Here is a 27554-nt window from a genome sequence, read left to right on the forward strand (position 1 = left end):
CTAGGCTAGTATCCTCCTGGGCTAGGGGAGTGGTGCGGGGAGGGAGGGCCAGCAAGTCTGCTGCAGCAGTGCAGCTGCTAAATGGCATTGTGCAGCACTCTTAGGCACAGCCTGAGGAGCACCTGCAGCAGCCACTCCAAGCGTTGGTGGGAATGCACTAGAAATGGCGGTGGAGCTCTCTCCAGCTAGGCCAAGGAACAGGCCAGTCCAACCCACTAGAGGTGGGAGAGGTGCTGGTGTGTGGTCTGGGAATGAAGAAGATGGCGGACGTTACCACTGAATTTACCAGTGGAGGGACAGCTTTACTGCCCAGCTGTCCCACAGATTTAACTTCTGATTCCAGTATTAGAAAAAGAACCGTAAACTGGCACTTTCCATGAGCACGAAACTGGAAGGCCACGATTTTTAAAAATGGTCGCTGAGTCTGGGGGTGTGAATTTCAGTGTGACCAAGCTGAGTCCCACTAAAGTATTCTCTTATTATGGGAACAGTTTTCAGCATGAAGCATTGGGAATTACATTGACAGTTCCCATTAAGAAACACATTAAAGGGGAGGTTCCACTATCTTTTAGGTCACAAGTGAAACTGAGTTTGGTGATTTCATCTTAGTCCCCAGTGGATATTTGTCCACACCGTATTGGCAGTCAGTGATGGAGAGAAGGGGTGTACTAGGATGACAATAATGCTACAGGTTAGATTGAGAAGTTTGGCAAAGCTTAGTAGCCAAGGTAGCACAGATTCTGCTTGGTTCTGTTCCTGTTTCTCACTTCACTTTAATGCTCATTAAAGTGAACCCACAATGAAAACAAAACACAAATAATAATGGTTGTTATCCAAATAACTTCTTACTGTGTGCTAGCGTTTCCCCCCCCCCATATATTTATGCACCAAACAGATTGTAAAGCCACAGTAACTATGGGATTCGTCATCACATCACTGGATCACATACTGCCTTATAAACCAAAAGCTCCAAACAATATTTAAACAGCTCAGATAAGAGGATGTATTATTCACTTGCATTAAATATATGGGGGTTATTGATCTAGCATAACACAACTGGAATTATACACAAATATTTTTGCTAAAGGGAAATTGTCAGGGCTTTTTCTTGGGGGTAATTTTTCTGAAATGAGTGAACTCTATTGCACAGAAAGAAGGCACATCCAAAATCATTGAAAAACAATATATAAAGCTTAAACAGCTAAGGGTACACTGATGCAAAGCTGAAGTGTTGGAGTAAAAGCATCTTTGACTAGCAGCAGCTGAGGAGTGTCTCAGAGCAAGTGTCAGAGTGTCTTGGCAACAGTACAAGATGTCTGCAACTTTCTTTCACTTATGCAGAAAACACATCATGTAAGCAGTGCAGTGGTGCATGAAGACAGCAGTCTAAGTTTGGTTCTGAAATATTTGCATCAAGAGCAAAGGCTTGTTTGGTTGGTGTAGGGAGACAGACTGAAAATTTTTTGACAGAGGCTATGGCATTTCCAGAAACGTTTCTCTCTCTGGCCATTAATTGGTTGTTACAAATCTGCAGTGCAGTCATGGGTGTTTTTTCCCTTTCGAAGTATTTATTGTACAAGTAATATGACTTCTGATTGGTATAGAATTGGCTCAGTTTGCAAAGAAACTGAGCCAGTTAATCACCCATCCTAAGTTAGAATGCATTGGGCTCAGATATTATCTCCTTAAAATAAGATTAAGGTTTAAAATGTGCAGCAGCAGACAGCAATATGTGCCCTAAGGAAGGTGTTCCAGGAAATGTCCTGTATACCACATGCATATTTATGGCTCTGTTCTGATCTTTGTAGTTACACATGTGTAATTTGGAAATAGTCACCAATTTCCTCCATGGTTCCAAGATTATATATTCGAACTGTGCCCAGTGTTTTACTCTTCATATGTAGAGAGTATGCATCTGTGAAACAGCATGCAGTAAGAATGTACAGAAGGTGAATAACCATTTAAACACATGCAATACTGCTTTTTTCTCTATTTGGTACAAATAACCAGGCAAAATTTACATTGCTCCCTAATCTGTTCCCTAAAATTATGCATGCAAACTGCATTAGCACCTGTGAATAATTTCCTTCTAAGGGGGACTTAGATAATGTCCCATATACATTTGTTTTCTCTGATGCTGGTTGTTTTTGAGAGCAATTGTGTGCACGCAGGATTAAAATAAAACAATTCCCTTTTCTGTTAAGGAATATTAATTATAACAATGGAGATGAGCAATAACTCCAGCTATATAGCCTTGCAGTCCAGAAAACAACTCCTTAGTCTATGAGTTTTGGCCCCTCAAAGGTTTATGGAATCTCACACTAATGTTTTCATTGACATTTTAAAAAAAGACCTTTTTTCACTTTAAACATAACGATGCTATTTTTTCAGTACAAACACTCTAAGATTGTGCTAGTGCATAAGAACCGCAAAAGTGACTATAAACAAAAATTGAATCTGATTAAACCATTTCATTGTTCCGTCTGAATGAAATATTAAAAAGGAGACAAACAGGATGAGGAGTGAATTAGAACTTTTATAATTATTTGCTTTAATATGTTGACACATTATTAGTAACACAAGTAAAGTAATTCATTTTTTAAAATACAATTTTCAACCTGACACTTCCTTTTATTTACAGCGCTTCCAAATTGAGTAAAGCATGGCACAACTACAGATACAGAGAGTGCCTTAAGGGTACAGTTATACTCATACTTGATATTTCACAATAGCCCTTCCTGCAGTACAAACAAGCAAATGTAGTATTAAATCCTGCAGAAGAAAACTGTAAGTTCTGTGGCCCATTTTTCAATGTACAGCCAGCTGACAACTTATCTAAATATTCTGGATAATATCTGTAAACGCTTTTTGTAGCACTTGGTAATTAACAATTATAATTACAGAATAATGAAGAACACTCAGTAGTAGAAATAAAAGATTAACTAAAAAATAACAGCAAATTATTGTTATCCTCTTTGTCACTCCATATCATCCTATTGCCACTAAGGATCACTTCTTTGAGTTTGCAGGGAATGTTTCCTTTCAGGCTTCTATACACTCTTCCATTCTTCTGCTGGCCCCCATACACTGTGTTTCTCTGCAGCATCTTTCATAGATGCTTCCTGTCTCCCATTACCATAGAGACAGTATGTGTCTGTTAGAGGCACTGCAGAGATGTACTTGTTCAATACAAGGGATGGCAGAGCGTGAGCTGGCCTGCAGTCCTCAGGACAGGATTTTGCAACAGGGCACTGATTTGCACAGCTATTTCTGTGGCTGTAGGATCAAAGAGAGCAATCACCTTAGTCTCCACCAACCCAGGCGATTTGAACTAGTAACCTACAAGTGATAGGCTTACTAACCCATTACCAGCGCTGAGGATCCAAACACTGTCAAAACCTGTTTCTATTAAAAATGACATAAAACATGATTGCCTATTCTTCAATAGAGTTTTTGAAATGTTTTATTTAACAGGAAGGATAGTCTTGTGGTTCAGGCACTGGACTATGTCTCAGGAGATCTGGCCTCAGCTCCTGGCATTGCCACACTCTTACTGTATAACCTTGGGCAAATGACATTTCCCAGTTTCCTCTTCAAAACCAGGACATTAATATCCCCTTTCTCTTATCCCAGGTCTGTAGTGTCTATTTAGATTGTAAATGTTCCCTGTAACTTACTACAGGGAAATTCATTGGCCAGCTCATGTGGCACATACTAGAGTGAGGGGGCACCAGGTGCTTCCTTACTCTGCTGTGCAGTCTATTCATACTGTGGGTAGCAGCAAAGGGGGAGATGTAGCCAGTCAGAGATGCTACCTCCCCCATTCTCCATATGGGCAGAGAGGGGGTAGGAAATAGGCTAAATCTTGGCTCTGCTCACCCCACAGCTAGCCAGTGCAGTGTACTACCCCCGTGGAAGAGGCTATACAGTATCTCTCACAGACCAGAGGGAAACTGGAAGGAAGATTGTGACCCACTGAGCCACAACCTGTTTTCTAGTCTGTTTCTGGAGCAGTGCAACATGTGATTGTCCAGTGCCCAGCACAATGATGCAAAAATCCCACCTGGGGGCTCTAGGCCCTACCAAAATAGTATTATTATTAATACTAGTGTTTATAGTTATATTTAAAAAACCCCAAGAGCGTACTTTTAAAAAGTATAATTTTAATCAGGATGATTCCCACACTGCTTCTAAATTTTGGTCCTACCCTCCTTTTGCCCTATGTTCCTTTCTTGGAGGGACATAGCTCCTTCTGTTGTATTTTCTGTGTTCCTCAGGCACACATTTCTTGCAGCACAACAACTCTTAAAGTGTAAGCTTATATTATAGGATTTGTTCTGGTATTAGCATTATTAACAATACAGTAGAACTTGCTTGTAGTAAGGTTGGTGATAGGCATTTTGCTTAGGCACAAGCTCTGTGTGAATGGACTCCGCAGGAAGAGACAGGGATGGCATTCTAGGCACTATGGTAATACAAATAATGTAATACAGTTCTCAAAGCACAGGAAGGACAGTTCTCCAGCTCCTTTACCATCCCCCTGTGCTTGGGTAGCAGCTGTAACCTCTGTGCATAACCTCCACCCCCTATCTGAGCATTTGTAGCCACTGAATCCATGTAATTGTGGATCCAGTGACCATGCTCCCATTCATCTAACTCACTGCCACGCTGCTCTGTGTCTGCTATATGGAACTGACATAGAGCCCAGCTCTGCAACTTGCAATGTGTGAGGAATCCTTCTGCACAGCTGCTCACTGGGTGTGCTCCCCTGTAGAACACATCAGCAATGGTTCATCATGTTTGGGGCCTTCCATGTTCCCTAGGCTGACAGACATATTTCACCAGTGGTGAAGGACAAGTCCCTATAGAATCTTTCCATTGCCTTCAGAGGGATTTGAATCAGGCATGTAATGATGGCCTTGCATGTGGTACAATATATAGTGAAGTTTCTCTGAGATATAACATGGGTCCATTATACTAGTTCCCAGGCAAATCAGTAATTATTGCCTACCAGATGTTAAATAAAGCAATGCAAGGAGATTATCGCTTCCCTCTCATGCTCGGTTTTCCTGAGCAGAAGTGAATTCCCAATACATCCTAGGGAAAGGTTAGGAAGAGTTCCTGGCTCTTGCTCTGGGTTTAGCTGCTCCTGACAAGGAGAGAAGAGTTGAGTTTTATACAGCTTCTCTACTGGGAGTGAAGATATAGCTTTTCACAACCATCTTCCCGAGGCAGTGCTAGAGCTCCCTTCTGCCACTGCATGAGGAGAAGCGTGGCCATGCCATCATTCAGGAGTGAAGAGAAGGGCTCTTTTACCAGCTAGGTCTATTTCTGCTACAAGGAAACTCCACGTCATGTGAGACTTCTTTTTCTATATTCAAAACCCTAACTTGTTTCTAAGACTACATCTATGCTTGTTAGTTGTACAAGTAGTTGTCCATATACTGCTAATGCATGTACCCTGTAGCCACACCACATGTCCACATGTTGTTCTGGACATGGGTACACACTGTTTACATGCGCATACCTGCATCCGCATCCACACTGCCCCTTGTTAGTATGTGACATTAGTGCTACCATTTTAGGGGTGGTATCGCAGATTTCTGTGCATCCCAGGGGACATTCTAGGAACTGCCTTGCTGTATGGTGCTGGAGTTGTCTGCAGTTCCCACTCACCTCTCCCTTCTGCTGGAAGACATGGATCAAGTTCTGGATGATGTGGTTCTGTCCCTGCTACTTCTCATGGGACCAGTGTTCATGTGCTGCAGTACTCAGTCCCCTAGATACTTGACAGAATCAGACCAGAACTTTTTGATGCACCTAAGATGGCTGACTGAGACAATGAGTGACAATCCACTCTAGTTCCATGGAACAGAGATTGTCATGGTAGGTCTATAGGTGGACTGCCACTTCTGGTGCTGAACCAGCATGGTGTCATGGGATTAAATCATTTTGGAAACCTAGTATGATAAGCAGTAGCTTTATCACTTGGGAATGAGGAAGTAGATCTTTATGGAACTGCACAAGTGGCTTGCACCAACCGTCCAGAATCAGACCACCTGTTTTTGGAAACCCATACCAGTACACAGGCAGCTGGCTATTTCCTTTGTATGCTGGCAACACCTGACAGCTTCATGCAGTTGCAAACCAGTTGAGGGTTGAGAAGTCCCCTGTCGAGGGTGATGCTTGTATAAGTTTGCCAGTCAGTTAATCCTGTCATCTACCCATGGATAGTTGCCATAGCCCAAGTACCAGTAATTATATCTAGATTTCAGTGGATGGGCTTTCCAAACTGTGCAGGAGCCACGATGGCACCATACTTTGACCATCAAAAGGTACAAGTGAATATGTGAACTGAAAAGGATTCTATTTACTTGTTCTCCAGGGCTTCATGGGCAACGGCGTTCGTGAACACAAACATTGGACACAGAGGAAAAGTTCATGATGCCAGGAGATTGGGATTGTATTTAATGGGGAAGAAGGGACTTTATTCCCCAGAAATGTTGTGGTTCTGTACAGTGTTTCTCTGCCTATGGTTATTTTGGGGGACCCTGCATGCCCACTCCAAACTTGGTTCATGAAGTCTTACCCAAACATCAATGACCGAGACAAAAGGGAATTTAACTGTAGACTGTGTAGCTGCAGAATCGTTGTTGGGTGCGTGTCTGAGTGGCTGAAACCTGTTGACAATGCCTGCATGCCTGGCTGGAGGCTAGTGTGGCCAACATGGTTTGCATTATCATGGCATGCTGTGCTGTGAAGGAACAGAGCAGGCACAGGATAGAACAGGTGTGTAAAGCTTGTATAGATATCTGGATCCCTCCCACACTGGTCCTGGTTCTGAGCAGGGAAGGGAAATCCAGGATGCCATATGTTCAGAAATCATGGAACAGTGGGGACCCGGGAGGTGCCTTCTCTGACTGTGCTGAGGGACTTGTCACCCCATCCTGCTATGAGGAAAAACGCAAGATGACATTGGCACTTATGCCCACATACTTTCCTAATAGCGGTGATGATAGCACTGCAAACCCACACTCCTTGTGCATGCTAGCTTTTTCACTGCATGCCCTCTGCACATGCTTTACGGACTCAGATGTGGACAGTAAGGGGTTATGGCACAACTATGCATATGTATACCTAGATGTACCCTAGGAGGGTATCACAGGAACTGCCTCAAAGATCACTCATTTTGTACTTCTTGGGTTCGTTGCCCTTCTTTTCTGCCAGTTTTAACATCAAAAAAAGACTAAGTGTGTCTTGATCCTTGTGTCTCTTTCCTTCCTTGGTCAGTCTCATTTCTCCTAAGATTCATGTGCTCTGTGGCAAATTCTGGTTCTTAGGCAAATTTTATTATTTGTACACTATGTGAAATAACGTCATGTCAAAGGAGGTACCTACACATCTCAGGGCAAAGGGATTTGCACACACAAATTCCCTGTGTCCAAACTGAAATTATTTTGAGTGTTTATTTAATTATATTGGGTAGATATGAATTGAAATGTTTGTTATAATAACAAACATAAGAAATTATCTAGAACAAAGATGATTATAGTGTCAATATGCCTGTGATGGGGTATTCACCACCCCTTCCTCCCAGCCAAGAAGTGGTTAATGAGGCTGTGAAGGAACAAATTAACCAGATGGACCACAGCTAAGGGGAATTAGGTATCCTAAGTAATCCCTGAATGATGAAGAAGCCCAGATGAGAAGGAACAGGCAAGACTAATATAAAGTCAGGAAGTTGGCAGCAGAAGGGTGCTGCTGTGAGGGGGGGCTTTCATCTAGTGTCTGGATATGTGAGATGTCGAGGAGTATGGGAAAAGGTTCAGGAAAGTGACAGCAAGGTTTAAGATGGTGCAGAGGCTGGTTGCTGATTGGAGGGTACCTAAGCTGGAATCTGAGGATGGGTCTGGGTTCCCTTACCAGCTCCTGGAGAAATGGCATAGTCTGGGCAGTGAATAGGAAGACTGCCTGAGACAGTTTGTAAGGGGAGGACTATACAGTGGCCTAGCTAGAGGGCTGAGTCACAAAGAGGAAGTGTGTGGAGTCCCAGAGAGCGAGTGGGGCAGTGGAAAAAGCAAGCAGACAGAATGGGGTGTCAGACCTGGAGGAGTTATCCTAATGGTGAGTGAACCATGTTACAACACAAGTACTTTGATTTACATAATACTGGATTTTGGGGGTGAAAAACAATGTAGGTGCAATGTTTAAGATTGCATGCTGAAAATAACATGTATTTTCAGTGTATTTTTATGGTTCCTCCAGCAATAATAACTCCATGATGAGCACATGTTTTCTTCTAATTCATCCAAACATACTAGGTACCTCCCAAAAAAAAGCATAGACGTGGTCCCTGCCCCAAAGACCATTCAATCTGAACTTCTCATGGGAGAAGGAATGAGGCTCATTGGACAAATAAAGAGTAGAGGAGGGAGAAGGAAATAAAGACAAGATCACATGGTTACTCAGGTAGGCATGTACACCTCTTGATAATACAATTAACTTATCAATCGCTGTCTTTCCTCTTGCTCCCCAGTTGCACTTTTTGGGCAAGAAAGCAGAAATGAGGTAGCATGGTGGATGTGAATAAGGCCAGGGAAGTGGTTTGGGGAGGGCGTTCCAGGCATAAGAGGCAACATGGAATGAGGCACAGCAGTACTGAGTCAGGAAGACACTTGAGCATTTGTTTAAATTGTTCCTATTCGGAAGAATACTTAAGCACATGTTTTAAGGTTAAATTTGTGCTTAAGTGCTGTCCTGAATCCAGATGCTGTCCTGAAGGCCAGAGACATTATGAGGATGAAGAAAATACATGGTATCAAAGTTGGTGGTGTTGACTAAGCAGAGAGGCGAGGGAGTAGAAGAAGAGTCTGAGAGCTATTGAGGAGCTAAGGCGTGTGACCTACATTTTGAAGGCAAAGGCTGAATTTGATGTCCACAAATTTTTTTCTCCTCCTCTTGGAGAAAAGATAGCATGTAGGTTAGGGTACATGTAGGTCAGGACTGGGACCTTGGAGATGGGTTCTGTTGCCTGCTCTGTCAGTCTTCTTGCAGGACCTTCAGTAAGAAACTGCCTTTCTGTGACTCTGCTTCCACATCTGTTAAATGGAATAATTATTTACCTTGAAATTATTTACCTATGAAAATGAGGCTATATCTACACTGCAAGCTCTATAGTGGTGCACCCTCAGCATTATATTAGGAGTGGGAGGGATAGCCCAGTGGTTTGCGCATTGGCCTGCTACACCTAGGGTTGTGAGTTCAATCCTTGAGAGAGCCACTTAGGGATCTGGGGCAAAAATTGGTACTTTGTCCTGCTAGTGAAGGCAAGGGGCTGGACTCCTTGACCTTTCAAAGTCCCTTCTAGTTTTAGGAGATAGGTATGTTTATTATTATTACAACTATGCCTCTGTGGTATAGACACTTACCACAGCAATGAAAGGGGTTTTCCCATCCCTATAGTAAAGCCATCCCCTAGAGAGGCAGTCACTAGGTTATCAAAGAATTCTTCTGTCAACCTAGCTGTGTCTCCAGTGGGGATTAGGTTGACCTAATTACAGCATACAGGGAATAAAACTCTTCACAGGCCTGAGCAATGTAGGTAGATCTAAGTTTTAGGCATAGACCAAACTTTAGTTATCCCATTCTACTTGTTTTTGTCTCTGAATCCCTGTAAGGAAGACTCAAGGAAACAACAACTGCAAAAGCAAGGTTATTCCCTATCTCTTCCTAGAGCTCATTCTTATTCTTCTCTTTATCTCCTCTCCCAGCCCACTCTCCTACTCTGTTTTGTAGTTCCTGGACCCAAAGCTACAAGAGTGACCTGAGAACAAACTTATCAAGACCAACTGGTATAGCTATCTGTACCTAGCTAGATACAACATTTAGTTCCATAATATTTGTAAATTGCTTTGAGATTTTTTTGAATGGACAGTATCATATCAGAGCCAAGTGGTGGTGGTAGTAGTAGAATTACCATTTTTGTTAACAATGATTCACTTTATATTACTGTTTGTATTAAAATAGATACAAATAGTGTGTGTGTACAATAAATAGAGGTAATATTGTAACTTTTAAAAAGTGACATGCAAAGTGGGGGAAAAAAGTTTGCCTATTTCTGGCTTTGCAACTTTAGAGTGCTTGACTGTTTTTGCTTGTTCCAAGCATAAAATCAGGAATGTCAAGCTTGTCCTCTATTGTTGGAGGACATATGTCTAGAGCTGAGTTAGACTGGAATTTCTGTCCTTCAGGAAATTCCAGTGTTTCAACATCTTGTTTTTTCTGAGAATGAGACATTTAAAATTCCAACTCTTAATGGAATAGTGTTAAAGAATTTTGATTCAGAAATGGTGAAATGTTTCGTTTTTGGCATTTTCAGCTGAGTTGATTGGCTTTTTTTTGATATCCCAAATTGAAATGTCTTGTTTGAATATGAAGCACTATGCTGGTTGGTCAGGGGAGAGACTTTATTGCATCAGGGTGGTGTAGTCCCCCATCCCCTGAGAAGGCAATGGGGGCATAAGGCATCTGAATTACTGCTCCCAGGAGGCAATACATCATCATAGGGATATACTGTTAATGTTAAACTAACATGAAGCAAATTATTTCAAGTCAGTTCAACTACCAGAATATTTTGATTTGGGTCAAACCTGATCCAGAGCAAAATATTTTATTTAGCTTTTCCTGACAGAAAATATTTACTGTGGCAAAATCAAAAGTTTCCCATGGAAAGTTTCAATTTTGCATAAATTGGATTTTCTGTTGCAAAATCATTCCTAGGGAATATTCCCAACCAGCTTTACACAGGACTGATCCAAAATCCATTAAAGAGTCATCTTAAACCCACCCTCATCTCCACACATTAATACAGAATTTTTGATATTCACCAATGACAAGGAAATGCTTGCCGTTGGGGGCTTTCCCTTTTTCCCTGGTTCTTGTCATGCAGAATTCTGAAGTGCAGGCAATGAGATGTTTGGGGTTAATCAGGCAAGCATATTCCTGGCTTTGCACATCAGCACAGCCTTTTCCCTGTGTCCCAATTACCACTTCCTTAGCAGGCATAATTATACCTGTAGTGCACACCCTTGGTCCCACACCTTAAACTCCATGGTCATGTTCTGTTCTGGAGGATCTTGGGTCTGGGAGCTTTGGTACCACCTCTTTGTATCCCATGGGAGAGGTAAGGAGTGAGGCTGTGCTTCAGTCAGGGACAGGCATTTCTTTGGCTTTTAGTGTTTCTTATACCTTCCCCCTCATCCTCCTTACCCCTCTTGACTGGTTGCTTCTCTTTATCTTGGGAGAGGAGTTGAGGCAGGACTGTCTTTCAAGTGTATGCTCATATATTGAACTCCCACTCTACCCAGCAATACTTTAGATCATACGCATGGGAATGAGAGGTGTGGGGGGTGCTGCAATGCACCCAGGGTCCTGGCTGCCAGCCCCGCATGCCTGGAGTCCTGGCCTCTGCTCTGGAGGTGGGGGATGTGGGCAGAGGCAAGAGGGCTGGCTTTCAGAACCCCCACTATTAAAAACATGCCAGCATCACTGCTTTAGCTCAATCTCTTTTCACCTCATCTGCTTGTGGGCAGATATAACAGTGTCTTTGTTCACACATTAGTAAGGATATAAAAATATCAAAAGTCAAATGAGCAAACAGGGCTCAAAATTCTGTCTCAGGCAAATATACAGACCTGAATACTACATTACTAACACTTGCCTTTTTTTTTTTTTTTTTTTCCATTGGTAAAATTCCACAAGTAAGCAAGCCATTCCACAAGTAAGCAAGATCAATACCTAATGCCTTTTGCTAATCTTCCACACCATGTGATAGACATGCAGCCAGTCAGGGTATGTGTGGCAATGCCATGTGATTTAGGATTCCCCCACCCCACAACCACCTGGCCAGCTTGGAATTCAGCAAATAACTTGACAAATTGACACACAATTTTTGAAGTCATTCCAATAGCAAAATATTTTTGCTCTAATTTTTAGCAAAATTTAAGATGGCTTTCCGTTTTGGGAATATCTTGCAAATATGGAAACCAGGATATCTTAATGAGGAAAAAAAACTTATCTTTTTGCCTTACCCTTCCTGGAATATATCTGAAATAAAGAGGATTTAAAATGTTTGTGTAGAATATTTAAATATCAAGTATATGCAGCTAAACACAAATTCAGATAATTACATTATTGTGATTAATATTTGTATTAAAGGGGGAAACTGTTAAGCTTGCAACTCAGAATTTGACCTACTGGCATAATATATATTGTAACAGTTACAATATAGCAGATGGAAATCCTCTGAATTCTAATGAAAAGAATAGCCATTGCTGTGGCTGAAAAATTCAAGAAAGAGGCCTGACGGATACGAGACCTACAATATTTCATGCACATTTGCTGCAGAGTCATCCAGCAGCAAAGAGAAAATTATTAACCAACCCTTTTATCAACACAGCAGTGTTAAATTTATCATGGAAGTTGGTGTATAAACAAAGTTAATGAGGCAGAGACATGTTTATAAGGGGTAAATATTATGGGGATTCTGCTTTGTTTGGCACTTTATGAAGCCATTCATACCTGTACTGTCTGGTAGCATTTTTACACCTGCTTTGCACAGCAGTAAATCACAACACAAAGATGGAGACAATGGAGAATCAAGCCCAATGTATTCAATAGAGCAAACAAGGTACTATAGTTAGTATTTCTCTTAGATTCTTGACCCAGTTCTGCGAATCACTTGCTATATAGCCTTAGGAAAACAGAGGTTAAATTATCCATCTGTAGTTTCTTCCAGGCTCAATCAGACTTAAATACATATTTTCTAAGTATTTTGCAGCACCCCCACCCAATGAAAGAGGCTTTTAAAATACAAAAAAAGAGGGACAGATACCTCCATTAAGCTTAGCTTATGGCTGCTTTGCTTGACCAGAGTATAGCACTGAACTTGGCCCAAAATGTTTAGAAAGTAGAAATGGATAAATTGAGAGAGGGTGACACAGTGGAGCAATACCACAATTTTTTTAAAATGTGGTTAATGGTCTCTTGCTATGTTTTTCACAGAATTCCTTAATGACTCAGATCACCTAACATTCATATTAATGTACATTGCTCTATAAAGTGTTCTCAGTTTATAATTTAAATACTAACAGTAAAACAATAGGAAGATTATAAACTTGCTTGTCCATGCAGTGTGAATCATAAAGTTAACCGTCAGCGAGTTGTTCTCAGCAATACTAGGCAAATCAAGAGTAACTCCCATGGCTGCCTCCTGATTGGCTCCAGAGTAATGGAAAGCAGAATTTGGCCCCATAGTTTAATTGTTATTAAAACCTAAGTTTTGGGTGCTGACATTATAATGAAACTATAACAGCAACTAGAATCAAATTGATGCATAAATAGAGGATGCAGGTGTGAGTTGTAATTACTTCAGCAGTTTGGAATGAGAGTAATTCAGGGATGATAGAGAAGGAAACAGAATAATCTGGAAGCCGATCACTGAATGCATCATCCTGTAAACTGATAACAAGAGGAGAGAAGATCTGCAACAATCATGGAAAGTAGTAGAGGGAGTTGAAGGAACAATTATGTAGTAACTAATAGTTTTATAATGAAGCAATTTCCAAGGTCTGGAGACATATGTATTGTACATAAAAAAAAGATCTAAAATGTGATATTAAGCATTATTGGAAGATAGTTAGAAATCCCACATGCTGAGAACATAATTTGTTAAATATTGAAGGGCATTCTTCGTCTTCTGAAGCAACAGATAATGTTGTCAAGAAGTCTTCCATATTTTAGCTATTAATCTGCATTCCTGGAACTCATTCCTGCATGGAATAAAGAGTCGGTACTAATTTCAGTGTACTCTGAACTAAGGTCAAGCAGAATCCCTTTGATTTTTAGCTTTCTCTTAAGCTTTGCACATGTAGACACTCTGACCCTTTCCCTCTTTTATCTGTGTCCCAAACTGTAAACTAATCAGGTTTTCTCCTCAAGGCTGGGAAGAAATGCTTTCATTTCTATTTTTAAATATTAAGGAAGTCCTAACATATTATAGCATGGGAGAACCGAAGTGCTTAGAGGCAAGAGAAAACAGTGCTGCATTTGTTTGTTTACTTTTGCTCTTTGCTAGGTCTTAATTTGAAACTACATCTTTATATTTGTATCTTTTCAGGTAGCTTGGCACGTTCTTTCTTTGAGTTGGCTTAATTCTGTCTGGACTTCAGTTCAATGCTGTCAAGCTCAGACAGCTGAAATGACATTAATTGGTCTGATTCTCTTGCACTTTGTGTAGCCATGTACGCTTGTACAAAGTGAGTGTTAGTCTGCCAAATGAAAATTCTCCACTCTCATTCATTGGTAACATTCTACCTCACTTTATATTCATTGTTCATAGCTATGAATGGCTGTACAAGGCAGTGGAGAAAGAATCAGGCCCAGTGGTTCAGATCCTGTGTTGCACCACTGTTATGCCCTAGATGTGGCTTAAATACTCTTCTTCCTCTTCACCCAAGCTGCATTGAATGTGGTTGGAATGCAGCCAGGATCTGGCCCACAGACTTGGGAGAAATCCAAATCTTGTGATTGGAATGGGGGTGTGCCCCATCATGCTCAGGAAAAGGCTAATGAGCTCCCCAGGGCTCAGTTGGTACTAAATAGGCACACCTGCAGTCTGCTGTACTTGGAGGAAATGAGCTTAAAAGGGAGAGTTTGTCACAGGAACAGTTAGCTGAGTCTTGCAACTGAGTTCTGGGAGGAAAATGATGTGTGACTCTCTGCTGCCTGCCAGGCCAGGTACAAGACTGATTGCAGTAAGGAGGCATTGAAGATAAGCCCTGACCTCAGGTCTAGCTGTACTTCTAGACATTTTTGAAACACTCAGACCAAAGGTCCTGGTAATTGGAAGAATTTTTTTAAAGGGAAAGAGTTTCTGAAAAGACTCAAATGGGACCTGAAAAGCCTAGCTCAGTGGTTCTCAAACTTTTGTACTGACCCCTTTCACATAGCATTCCTCTGAGTGCAACACCCCTTATAAATTAAACACTTTTTGAAAATATATTTAACACCTTAAATGCTGGAGGCAAAGTGGGGATTGGGGTGGAGGCTGACAGCTTGTGACACCCATGTAGTAAGCTTGTGACCCCTGAGGGGTCCTGACCCTCAGTTTGAGAACCCTGGTTTAGCTTGATGAAGAGCATCATGAAAAGATGGCTATACCCATAAGTTCTCTTCCCCCCCAACCCCATTCAAAAACCAGGTATCAGTAAGCCTTTTTCAAAGGATAAAAATATTACTTCCACACTGAAAGTCCAGATCTAGAAGTTTATGAAGAGGAGTTAAATGAGAGGTATCAAGCATTCAGCAGTTTTTCATTGTTTGTTACAGATCTCTAAGCACTATAGTATCTGGATGCATAGAATAGAGGTACAGTTTTACTGCATAACTGTTAATCTTTTATTATAGGAAGAGCTGGTAACATCACCTATTAAGACTGCTTGACACTTCCAGTAGAGCCTATTTTCAGTTGTTTGTCACCTTGTCAAATTATAACTCTTTGGGCTGAAGATTTCCATGCTGGATGTCTGCCTCAGACTGAATTGTTCTGGGAATAGTTAAGATGAAACAGTCTAGCCATTTGAAAGAATAAAGCTATGGAAGCTATTTTGCTCTCATTGAATTTCTGGTTACCTCTTCTTGAAAAGCTGTAGTGCCTCCAACTTTGGAGCAGGGACTTTAAATATGGCAACCAGTGGCCTTTGTTAGGGATATGCCTCTGACCATCCCATGGAAATCTGCACAAATTTGGCCAAATAAGCTGTTGGGGGGTGGGTTGGGGGGAGGAAAATAGAGGCTTAAATTTTAGCAGCTAAATTCCCCAAAGATTTAATCTGCACTAGGCGTGCTCAAGCCTGGGGCTGAGCAGAACTTTACCTGCAATTGCAGTTGTGGACTGTCTGGGTTGAGGCACTGGTTCTGAGAGCAGGGACACTGTCTCTTGTGCTCTCAGTGCTTCTGCATTATGATACAGTCCTTAATATCTTGCAGAGGACCTCTGCCTGATTCAGTGCACAGATCTGACCTGCTCTGGGATGAAGCAGGGTTGTATAGCAAAGGAGGCTGTCTGGAGGATTCCTGCTTCATTTATTGCAGAATCTGGAACATGTTATAAATGAAATAAGGGATTGCAAGAAGAGAAAGGACAGTCTCACATTTGAGACAGAACCTAATTGTCCTGGGTACTATTCAACTGTCTCATACTCTGCCACAAAGTTCCTGTGTGTTGGTAGTGAAGTCATTTAAACCAGATGTTTCAGTGGTGGTCACTAATCATGTACTCACTTTCTGGGTGAAGGCAAGCAGCCGCTGCTCTCCAGCTGCCCAGCTCTGAAGGCAGTACTACTGCCAGCAGCAGCACAGAAGTACAGATAGCAGTACCGCAACCCCCCTACAGTGAACTGTGCACTGAATCAGGCAGAGGTCCTCTGCAAGATATTAAGGACTGTATCATAATGCAGAAGCACTGAGAGCACAAGAGACAGTGTCCCTGCTCTCAGAACCAGTGCCTCAACCCAGACAGTCCACAACTGCAATTGCAGGTAAAGTTCTGCTCAGCCCCAGGCTTGAACCCCACCCCCACAACTGCTTTGTGGGTCAGGACCCCTACAGTTACAACACCATGAAATTTCAGATTTAAATCATGAGATTTACAATTGTTAAAATCCTATAACCATGAAACCAAAATGGACCATGAATTTGGTAGGGCCTTATTTATAGACTCTACCATTTTGCTGACTGGAACTCTTCAGGTCAAAAAGTGACCTGGAGTGCCTGAGGCAGACTTTGCACAGCTGGCACTACAAGTTGGATTTGTCATTTTTTCAAAATAGAAGCCCATCTCCAGTCCCCCTCCAAAAAATCCCCACAAATGAAGGTGAATCAGTTCCCATAGTGACTACCTAACTCACAAGCATGCCAGTAACAGAAAATGGTTTGTCACCAGCTAATCAGACAAACAGGTGTTACAATATATGACCAACCTGCTGCCTTTACAAAGCCACTTGGACCCTGCCCTAGCATGAGTTGTGCCCATCAATCTGGGGAGCACCTCATCTCATAAACTTGGTAGAAGACCACCTTGAGTCCTTCCTGGTCACTTTTTGCGAGTGTAGTTGTGATGTTGCACTCCACATGCTTTATGAAAATATACTTATGAATGTGAATGAGGCAACTGGAATATGTGTTATGAAAAGGTCTCTTGTAAGTGTTATAAGGCTTATAATTTACCAAGTGTTTATCCTATTTGTATGAATGTGTTTCTATGTCTGGAGTTAAGAGAATAAGATATAAACTTGTATTACTGATGTAAATGTATTAAGTGGAAGCCATTAAGGGTGCTTCAGAATCAGTGAACTGTAAATGGCTGTTTACTTGCAAACTTTCCTGTGTATGTGTGGGCCAGCCCAGGAAGAATGGAGGCTGGGGTCTCACAGGACATGTGACCATGTCACATGATACTGGAATCCATCTTAAATCTGGTACTTTTCCATTTAGAAGGAGAGCTGGGGAACCAGAGAGATATTGCCACCCTGTGGCAAAGCTATAAAAGGGGGCAGAGCAGGACAAGGGCATTCAGTCATGAGAGAACCCCTAGTTACCACCTGAGAGCTGCTGGAACTAACAAGGACTGTATGAGGGAAACAGATTGGGCCCAGACTAGGAAGAAGTCTAGTCTGTGAAAGAAGCTTATTGGAACAACTCTGAGGGTGAGATTACCTGTAATCAGTTTCTTAATATATTAGGCTTAGACTTGCATGGTTTTTTGCTTTATTTTGCTTGGTAACTTACTTTGTTCTGTCTGTTATTACTTGGAACCCCTTAAATCCTACTTTTTTTTATACTTTTATTTACTAGTAAACCCAAAGTGATTGCCTGGGGAGAAAACAGCTGTGTATCTGTGTTTATAGAGGGTGGACCATGTAGGAGTTTACCCAATATAAGCTTTATTAAGAGTAAAATGGATTTATTTGGAGTTTGGATCCCTTTTGGGAGCTAAGTGTCTGGGTGCTGGAGTCAGGTTACCTGCAGAGCTGTTTCTCAAAGCCTGCAGCTTTGGGGGTGTGGCCCAGACTGGGATCTGTGTTGCAGCAGACTAGACAGGGTTATGGAAGTCCTAAACTGGCAGGAAAAAAGAGCTCAGAGGTAATTTTAGCACATCAGGTGACAGTCCCAAGGGGATTTGTGTCCAAACCCATCACAGTGTGTTTGTCTGTTTATCACTGGAAGTTGCTGGTGTGGCAGCTGCTGCTGGGGCAGATTCTTTTAGCTCCTCAAGATTCTAAACTGTCACTTTCTTCAGCTCTTCCGTCATCTTCTCTCCTCCTGTATTAGTCTATCAGTAACTGGACCTTTCCTGAGCATGTTCACTGACATCTGGCAACTTGCTCTTTCAACCTGCATGTGACCTTGAGTAACCTATGGCTTCTGCTATGTGATTCTTGGTAACATCGTGCTCATTGTTAAGCATTATGTCATTCTTGCACATGCTCTCTTGTGGTGGTTTGCCTCAGAGGTACGATTACCTCATCTGACCCTACTGCTCATGCTTCAGGTCATGTAATTTGTGGCCATACCTCATTTTACTCTGCCTTCTACTGGGCATGCTCAGGCCAGGAATTTCTTAACTCAGATCATGTGACCTACAACATCCAAGGGTAAATGACCTGCAGTTTTCTCTATGGTAAAATGGCTACTGCTTATTGAAGAGGGAAATCAGAGATAAAATGGAGGTTAAGATTACACAATGGAGTGTGGGGAGTTTTTCTCATCAGGTGGACAAGGATCCATGTCTTGTAAACTTACCAAGCACCTACCACCAAGAAAAAATAGTTCAAACTTTCCTAGGTCTAGCAGGGTGCTACTGCAGATTCATACCTTGATTTGCCACTGTAGCAGCTCTGCTAATCAATCAGACTGAAGACCCTGCCCCAAAGTGGGTTATACAGACACCAGCTTGCCAGAGAGCCATCCAAGGCCTCAGACATCCTCTGTAGTCACACTATTATAGCCCAGATTTTCAAAAAACTTGTATTACAAGCAGATGCCCCTGAGTTGGGCATAGCAGCAGTTGCATCCCAGGAGGCAGATGCCAAAGAGCATCCTATGTTAAATTTCAGCAGAAGAAGTTTCTCCATGAGAAAAACAGAGTATTCCATAATTGGTAGTGTTTGGTAGTCAAATGCTCTGGAGACCCTGAGTTATTACCTCCTTGCGAATGTGCTTACATTGGTTTTAGATCATGCACATTCACCATGGTTGACTGTAATAAAGGAAACAAACCCAAAACATGTGTACCTGTCACTCCAACCATAGGCTTTCCAAGTACAACACCGCCCAGGAATATCACATTAAAAAATAAACACTATCTCTATAGGTAGACTTTCCCTGATGCACTGAGGCTTCAGTCAGGAGGAATGGTGGGTGATGGGGTCTACAAAAGACAGGTAGGAAAAGGTTAAGAACCCTTTCTGCTTGCAGACAGACAAACTAACCAGGCCCCAGTTCAGCTGTGAGAAATGGCAATTGTGAGACACATCATAGCTGTAGTATGAGGGTAAGCTCGGCTATAATGGAGGAGGAACAGAGAGAAAGGGGCAGAGACAGAAGAACTTTGGACAGCTAAGGAGAAACAACTTAGTACAAGCTAGCTTGCCAGAGGCATTAACACCAGACTGCCTCTGAGACTTGTAACCCTTTTGGAAAGGCCCAGGGATTAAGGGCCTTGACATTTTTTTCAAAATGTCCATAGACTTTCGTGTTTGTTTGATTTGAATCCCTGTTGTCTGTGTCAAAGTGTAATCCAGATTGAATGAAGTGTGACTTTTGCACACTGCTGTAGTCATCACAGCTGACAGCTTGTCTTGATTGAATTTAATCTTGTTTTAGACCAATTCTCCAAATTGTCAAGGCCATCTTGAATTTTAATATACTGTCCTCCAAAGTGCTTGTAACTTTTTGTCAACTTTGTCATTCTACAGATTTTATAAGCATACTCTCCACTCCATTATCCAAGCCATTAATGAAAACATTGAATGGTACTGGATCCAGGACAGATCCCTGCAGTACCTCCACTAAATACATCCACCAAGTGTCAGCAATCTATTGATTACTACTCTTTGAAGATCATCTTTCAACCAGATGTGCACCACCTTTTAGTAAATTCCTCTAGGCCACATATGCCTAGTTTGCTTATGAGATGGTCATGTGGGACTATGTCAAAAGCTTTACTAAAATCAAGGTGTATCATGTCTACTAAGTCAGTAACCCTGTCAAAGAAGAAAATTAGATTAGTTTGGCATGACTTTTTCTGGACAAATCCATGTTGGCTATTCCCTATAACCCTTGTATAATTTTTATGCAGTCTCTAAAAATCCTTTAGACCATTGTAACATTTTTTTTCCATCAGTCCACATACTTTTTTGTTTGTGTTTGTGGCAGCACCTAGCAGGCTTAGTGAGGGATTGTGATCCCACTGTGCTAAGCACTGAACATAGTAAAAATAACATTCCCTGGTCCTTTATTGGAAAAACTTTCAGTTTGTCAGAGCTTGCCATTCTTAGTGAGTTTCTTCTTTCCAACTGTGCTCTAACCTTTCCTTGGTTCTCCTGTTGACTTTTACCTATCTGCTTTCTGTCTGACAGAACGAGAGAATGTCACTGACAGTCTCCCACTGATAGAGAAATGTTGATTCATAAGTGTAATAATGTTGACAGATAGTGTTTTGTGCATGGAGTGAAATAATGTGTATTGTCCCTTTTTAAAAGAGCTGGAATAAAGCTCCTAGAAGTCTCCAGGGAATTTACTTGCGCTCAAAGACTTAGTGAGCAGGAAGATTAGGACTCAGTTTGCTTAAAGGTTAGGGGCTGTTCCAGCAGTGGAGGACTGTAGGGCAGACTACCTAGCTACATTCTCCCCTCCTTGCTCTAGCCAGTTTTTGGCCCACCGCTTTGGCAAGGGATGTACCATGAGGAAAGAGCCCTGCATGCTGCCTCACTGTTCATGCATCCCCCTACAACTAGCTCTGAGTCACAATGCTTGGTAGTGTTGCCATTAAAGAACTGTAAAATGTGCCTTGTAGTGGAAGACTAAAATAGCTCAATCCATGTAGTCTATCAAAGAGAACGTTACAGGGTGAGTTGATCAGTTTATAAACCCGACATGGAAACAGCAACTTGATGATAGAGGGCTCTTTAGTCTAACAGACAAAGGTATAACAAGACCCAGTGACTGAAAGTTGAAGCTAGACAAATTCAGACTAGATATACAGTACAAATTTTTAACTGGGAGGGTAATTAACCATTGGGTCAATTTACCAAGGGTTGTGATGGATTCTCCATCACTAGCGACTTTTAAATCAAGATTGGATCTTTTAGAAAAAGATCTGCTCTAGTTCAAACAGGAACTAATTCAGGGATGTCCTCATTATTCAAGAGGTCAGATTAGATGATCACAATTGCTTTGTTTTGTCTGGTTGTATAATCTATGAATACAAGTCCAATAGAGCTTTATTTGGTTATACTCTGCCTTCTCAAGCATTTTAATCACACAGCTAGGCCTGGATCCAAAGTCCACTGAGGAAAGTTGGGTGCAGATCCAAGCTTTGTAACCTAGACCTATCTGTAACCCATACCCTAAAAGCTATGGCTGTATCTTACTCCAGGGACTGGGCATGTACATGCTAACTCTAGGGTTAAGGTACCACAAAGATGGCATAACTTATCCAGTTTCTGGACTTAAATTCGCATCTCATTCTTAATGTTCCTAAAGTTTTGAGGGGGTTTGGAACAGAGGTTCCAGTTTGTGCCCCTCTCTAGTATTGATAAAACCCTGTCATCCTTCCCTTTCTGCTTTGCAGAGTCTCATTCAGCAATTGTGGAAGATTCCTTATCAGGTATCTTACCCAGGAGCTGACCTTTTAGCCATTGTATGACTTTTCATATGAGGTTCTTTTCTACTAGCAAAGCTTTTCATAGATTTATTTTACACCCTGAATGCCAGCAAAAGCAGGCATTCCAAGGCTTCTCTCCCCCATCCTCCCTTTTCTACTAGTTCTTCTAGCAACTGAAAGTGGCTTTTTGCAGGTTTTCAATCAGAATTCACAATATCTGTTTTCCAGTCTGGTTAGGTTCTAGCACAAAGTCTTCTTTTTTTCACCATAGTTTGGCTGAAATCTTTGAAGACTGCAGGCAGGAGTCAGAGAGGTCTCTCGGTGCTGATTCTTGTCAAGTTTATAGATGTATTCCTAAGCAAACTGTTTCTGCTCTCTGCAGGATGCCATCTCTGTCTCTAAACCCCAACGTATGTTAAAATAAGAGGCCTGTCTTTACCTGGCAAAAGCCAAGAATTCTGATTTTTAACAATGCAGCCTCTTCCCCCCTCCACCAGGTCCTCCCTCTAATTAGTGAGGCATAGCAGAACTGATCTCATAATGAGAACAAAATGTTGAATACTTTTATTTGGTGATTTTTCAAATATATTTTTCCCACCCATCATCCAGCCAGCTGTAGAGTTGGTCTGATAACAAAATGCATTTGCAAACCATTAGATAACTTGTTCAACATGAATAATTCAACTGGCTCTACTGCAGAGGCACTGTGGCTAATATAACATAGCTGATAGTCCTGTTTTGAGAGCTTGCTGTTGTCTGGCACATGGTCCTCAACTCCCTCTTATGGATAAAACCTGCTCTGGGGCAGAAGGAAGTGGGTAACCTCCACAAGTCTCCCATCACTGAGACACACCCATGTCGTTCTGTCAAAGGTATGTAGATATCAGTGATTGGGCCCATCTCTGTGGAACAGACTACTCAATTTATCCCTTAACTGTGCAGATTCTGGGGGATCTGTGGGAGGCCAGGGATATCTGCCCCAGGGCTCTGCAGTGAATCTGGATGTACACATCCTGTTCCATATCAGTGAGACTCCAAGTGAGTCATGATACCAGGAACTTCCACTTAAAGGGATACCCACTCCAGGACTCTTCGCTCCTAGGGCATGTTCTCTTTCCTGGGGAATTCACTTTTTGAAGTCTTCAAGGTTTTTTCTTTTTCCCCCAAAGACAGAATCTTCATTTTTGTTTTCGTTCTGTTCCCCCTATTTCCTCAACCTACTTCTTCAGTGACATGATAGCACAAGGAAAAGGGCAGTGAAGGTCAAAAAGGTGAGAAACAGAGAAGAGGGAAAATTGAGATTGAAAAACCAACTTTTTTTTGTCAATTTCTAAACAGCCTAACTTTTTTTAAATGTGTGAGATGAAAGATTTTGAAATCTTTGGAATTTTTTCATGAAACATCTTGGCCCTACTTCCCCTCTTCCCCCAGACACTTTTGGATTGGAGCTGAATGGGAACAACATACCTTATTCCAAAGTGACTCAGCAAAAATACCTCTGCAACTCTGTACAGCGTTGAAGACTGTCACGAGTGCTACCCACTAAAAGAGCTCTGGATCCCCAAGCACAGTTCTTTAACTTATAATTAGTGTTCTATACATAGGTTCCCAGTGCATCACACATGATTTTACTCTTTCTCCTTCCTCACCCAAAGTTTCTATCTGCCATTTAGGAACAAAAAACCAAGCTTACTTCAGATAAAAGGAAAGGGGTGGGAGGCCAGATCTTCCCTGGGCACAAATAGTACAGCTATGCTAATTCATGCCAGCTGAGGATCTGGACCAATATTTTGATTTTTCTTTTAAATCAGGAAAATAACATTTTAGCATTGCCTCAGAAGATGATGGAGAAGCACTCCTTGAGCCTCACCACTCTCTGAATGCACATGAATTGTTAAACTGTATCCAGGTGGCAAACAGCAAGAATTCTCAAGCCAGTTGTCTAGATGGGACCCCCTGTGTCTATTCCTCTTTATGGTTGCAACACTTGCAACTCTAGCATTGCTAGAAAACCTGCGTTATATTAGTCAGTTCTGAGGGTTCTTTCTACAGCCACTGTCTCATTCCAAAAGCTTGAGCCAGGTAGTTATGGACTTTTAAACATACTTTCTTAATTTCTGTGTTAAGAATTAGGTAGATGGTGTACAAATTCATTTGAAACCTCATTGTTTATCATCCACCACCTCTCAGACATCAGTCAATAGATCACTCTTTCTCAAGTAAGACACTCCAACTAAGCCATGTTTGCGTTTTAGCTTGTGGCATTAGCATAAAGACATCTCTGCTTATTTCTAAAAGTTTAGTTATTCTCATTAGCCCCAAGTAGCCAAACTCATGCTTTGGCAGGAATGGACACCAGTGCCTTATTGATATTACAGTTAGAAATGCAATGTTTTCTAACCAGTTCTTTTTCTTATAATGTCCCGTCCTGAGCTGTGCCAAAAGCATCATAGCTACAGCCAAGGATTGAGTTGAGGATTCTTTAAGAAATTATGGGCTTGCTTCTGCAGCTGGACAGAGCAGAGAGGAGTGGCTGCAGGTAGCTGGTTACATCTCTGATTCATAGCCATCCTGCAAGTTAGGCTTATCCCTATGCCACCTTAACTTAATGCTACCACCATAAGAGGCCTGCCAGAATAATATTTCAGTGAAGGATCATTCATATCAAACAGTGCTCTGCCATATAACTCCATCCCAGTCCCCAAAATGTCCTCTGTATGCCCCCTCCCTACACTTACTCTAGTGGGTATGTGGCACAGGATCTGTAGGGCTGCCTCCACTGGCTTCACATCAGGGGAGTTCCTGACACTGGGAGGTGAGGTGTATGTAGAGAGGTGCTCAATACTGGCTGTATTTGCCTGGAGAATCCATCCCTATACGTAAAAAGTGCTTCCTGGACCAATATCTGACTTCACTGGGGTTAAGTGTAACTGAGGGAAATATATTGAATCAATAAGGTTCCAGTAAGGTTCACTGTGAGCCACCTTGTTAGCTCCTTCTGCCTTGGGATAAGTGAGTGTTCACTTCTTAACACCACCAGCCTTTCAGCCACTCAAGCATTCTCCTCATGGCTATGCCAGACCTATCTCTGTCTTGCAGGTTAAGCAGAGGTGCAGCTGAGTCCCCTTTAGTGTTCCTCTGTGATATCCAACCCCTGACACAGAGAGCCAGATCTTCTGCCCCCAAAGGAACAGTATATGCCAGTTTTATTTTAAACCACCATTTGTGTGTAACACACAGCACTTGTAATGAAGTAGAACGAGGTTTTTAAGAGAGAACACAGATGGAAACATGGCTATAATAGAAAATGAAGTCCTAAAATGTGAACTAGGGTCTACATTTTATTTATCTTTTCTATCTAATCAAGTAGCTTCCCTCTTCTCCCCCAACCCCTGCCCCCAAGTTCACTCTGTTGCAGAGCTGGCTGGGTTCTCAGGAATCAGAATCCGATCTCTCAGGGAAAAACATCCCCACTCAGCAAGATGTCTGAATGAACAAAGTCTGTCTTCACCATCTCCTATATTAAACCAGTCTTTTTGTCTTTATTCAGAGACAGGCTGACCTTCTGTTCATGCTCTGTTTCAGGTGCAGGTGGGTTTGAACGTTTGCAGTTCTTTGACTGTTCTGTGATGGAGCAAGGCTAAGCAACTGAATGCTACCTTCCATAATTGGCTAAGCAGGGAGGGGTGACACTTCCCTCTTGCATGAATAGTGCATCTCTGAGTAATAGCAATCCCTGGTGACTCCTTTTAACCTTAAGACCATAAGGGCATAAACTTCAAAACAGTTCCATCACCCCTTAAATATTACCTGCACACACATCACAACACTATTAGGAACACTGATACAATGCAAGCTTTCAATAGAGACTTTGTTACGGTTTATGGACAAATATTCTGTCAGCCATGTATTTGAAGTAGCAAATCTGTCAGTTCTGAGATGAGTTGTTGGCAGAGAGTCCCTTTGCCAAGGATCCATGTGTCATATTAAGGCAGAACTTGGCCTGTGTATACTAACTGATCTTCTGTGACGATGTTTCATTTTATATCAGTTTTGTAGAGGGCAATATCAAATGGCATTAAACAGGATGAGTTAATCACTACAGTGTCTACAGAAAGTATTTATTTGATCAAAGTTTTGCCAGTTTTTGCTATGAGAGAAGCAAGCAGGAAGCATGAGGAGACTTAATACCTCACTAGTGCACAGGGATTGAGAAAATAACACTAATGAAAGCTATGCATGTAAATCCCATGTGCACCAATATGTAAAGAGACAGTGGAAGCCTGGAGACTATATTCAGTACTTTTCAAAAAAGGAAGACCAAACAAACAGATATATTAGTTAGGTTGTCTCCCTATTATAATGCCTTTTAGAAAAACAAACCCAAACTAACTCACAATGGTATTAACAAATACCTCATAAAGAGAGTTAAAATCTCTTTATTTCCCATGAATATTCTCCATTGTCAAGAGAATAATTTAAGCCACTAGACCTTTGAAGAAGAGAGAAAGCAAATGTGTGAGACACTCAACCTTATTGTCACTATTAAATCCTTTGAACACCACACCAATATGTGATGGTAGGCAGTGTGAGTTACTGGAATAAGCAGTGAAGACCAAAAGGAAATATTTTAGGAATGAAATTGAGTTTGAATAAGATTATTGGAAATAGGATCAAATTCCAAGATGAGAACTTTCATTTCTTTCTGACCCTGAAAGGAAAGATACTGTGGTGGTGGGTTACATTAAATAAACCAGTACCTGAATCTAATCTTACATGACAGTAACACCAACTGCAATGGAGTTACTCCTGGATCATACCACAACAAGTGAGAACAGAATCAGGTCCATTATGTAGCCACCTGGATTGAGATAAGCAAAATCTATGTAAAGTATTTTGTTGAGGCTGAATTGTGCTGGGGATGCTTAGAGGGGCTGGAGGCAGAACAGCCAGGCAGCAGGGATGCATTACGGAAAAGGTCTCTGTGCCAGCCTTGCATAGGCTGTGGCAGATAATGATATTGGTCATGGGAATGCCCAGGAAGGGTTCCTGGGATTTTTATGTAAGCGGAACCATGTCCCCAATACCCTGTGTAAGTGGTGTGAAGGAGTTGGAACCAAGTACTTCATGCTGCGGAACCCATAATTCATCCCTTTCTGTGTTGGGATTTCTTAATCAAGAATTATCAGTAACATAACTACACTAAGCACAAACTCTCTCTGCAAGCAGGACTACTCAGCCTCCATACTAGATCCTCTTTCCTTAGAGCCACTCCCACCTCTTTTATATGCTGGTAAAGTAACAAGCCATTTGTCTCAATGAATCAAATGAATGTATTTAACCTGTTGTCAACCAGACCAATATATGGTATGTCAGGCAAACATCGCCACCCTGGTGTATAGACCACTTCCACTGGAGCGTGAACTACAAAGGATGGCTCTGTTGCAGCCTGGAGTCAGGCTTCGTAGTGTGAGATGGATTTCACTGCCTGCAACTCATCTGGACTTCTGACACACTGAACATGATTACTCAGGCTTTATTCATGTTGAGCATAGAGTCTCTGTGGCTCCATCTACTCAGCAATTAAACACTCATGGCTGGCCAGGAT

This window comes from Chelonoidis abingdonii, chromosome 1 (genome assembly GCF_003597395.2).
Source record: "Chelonoidis abingdonii isolate Lonesome George chromosome 1, CheloAbing_2.0, whole genome shotgun sequence".
Taxonomy (NCBI): Eukaryota; Metazoa; Chordata; order Testudines; family Testudinidae; genus Chelonoidis; species Chelonoidis abingdonii.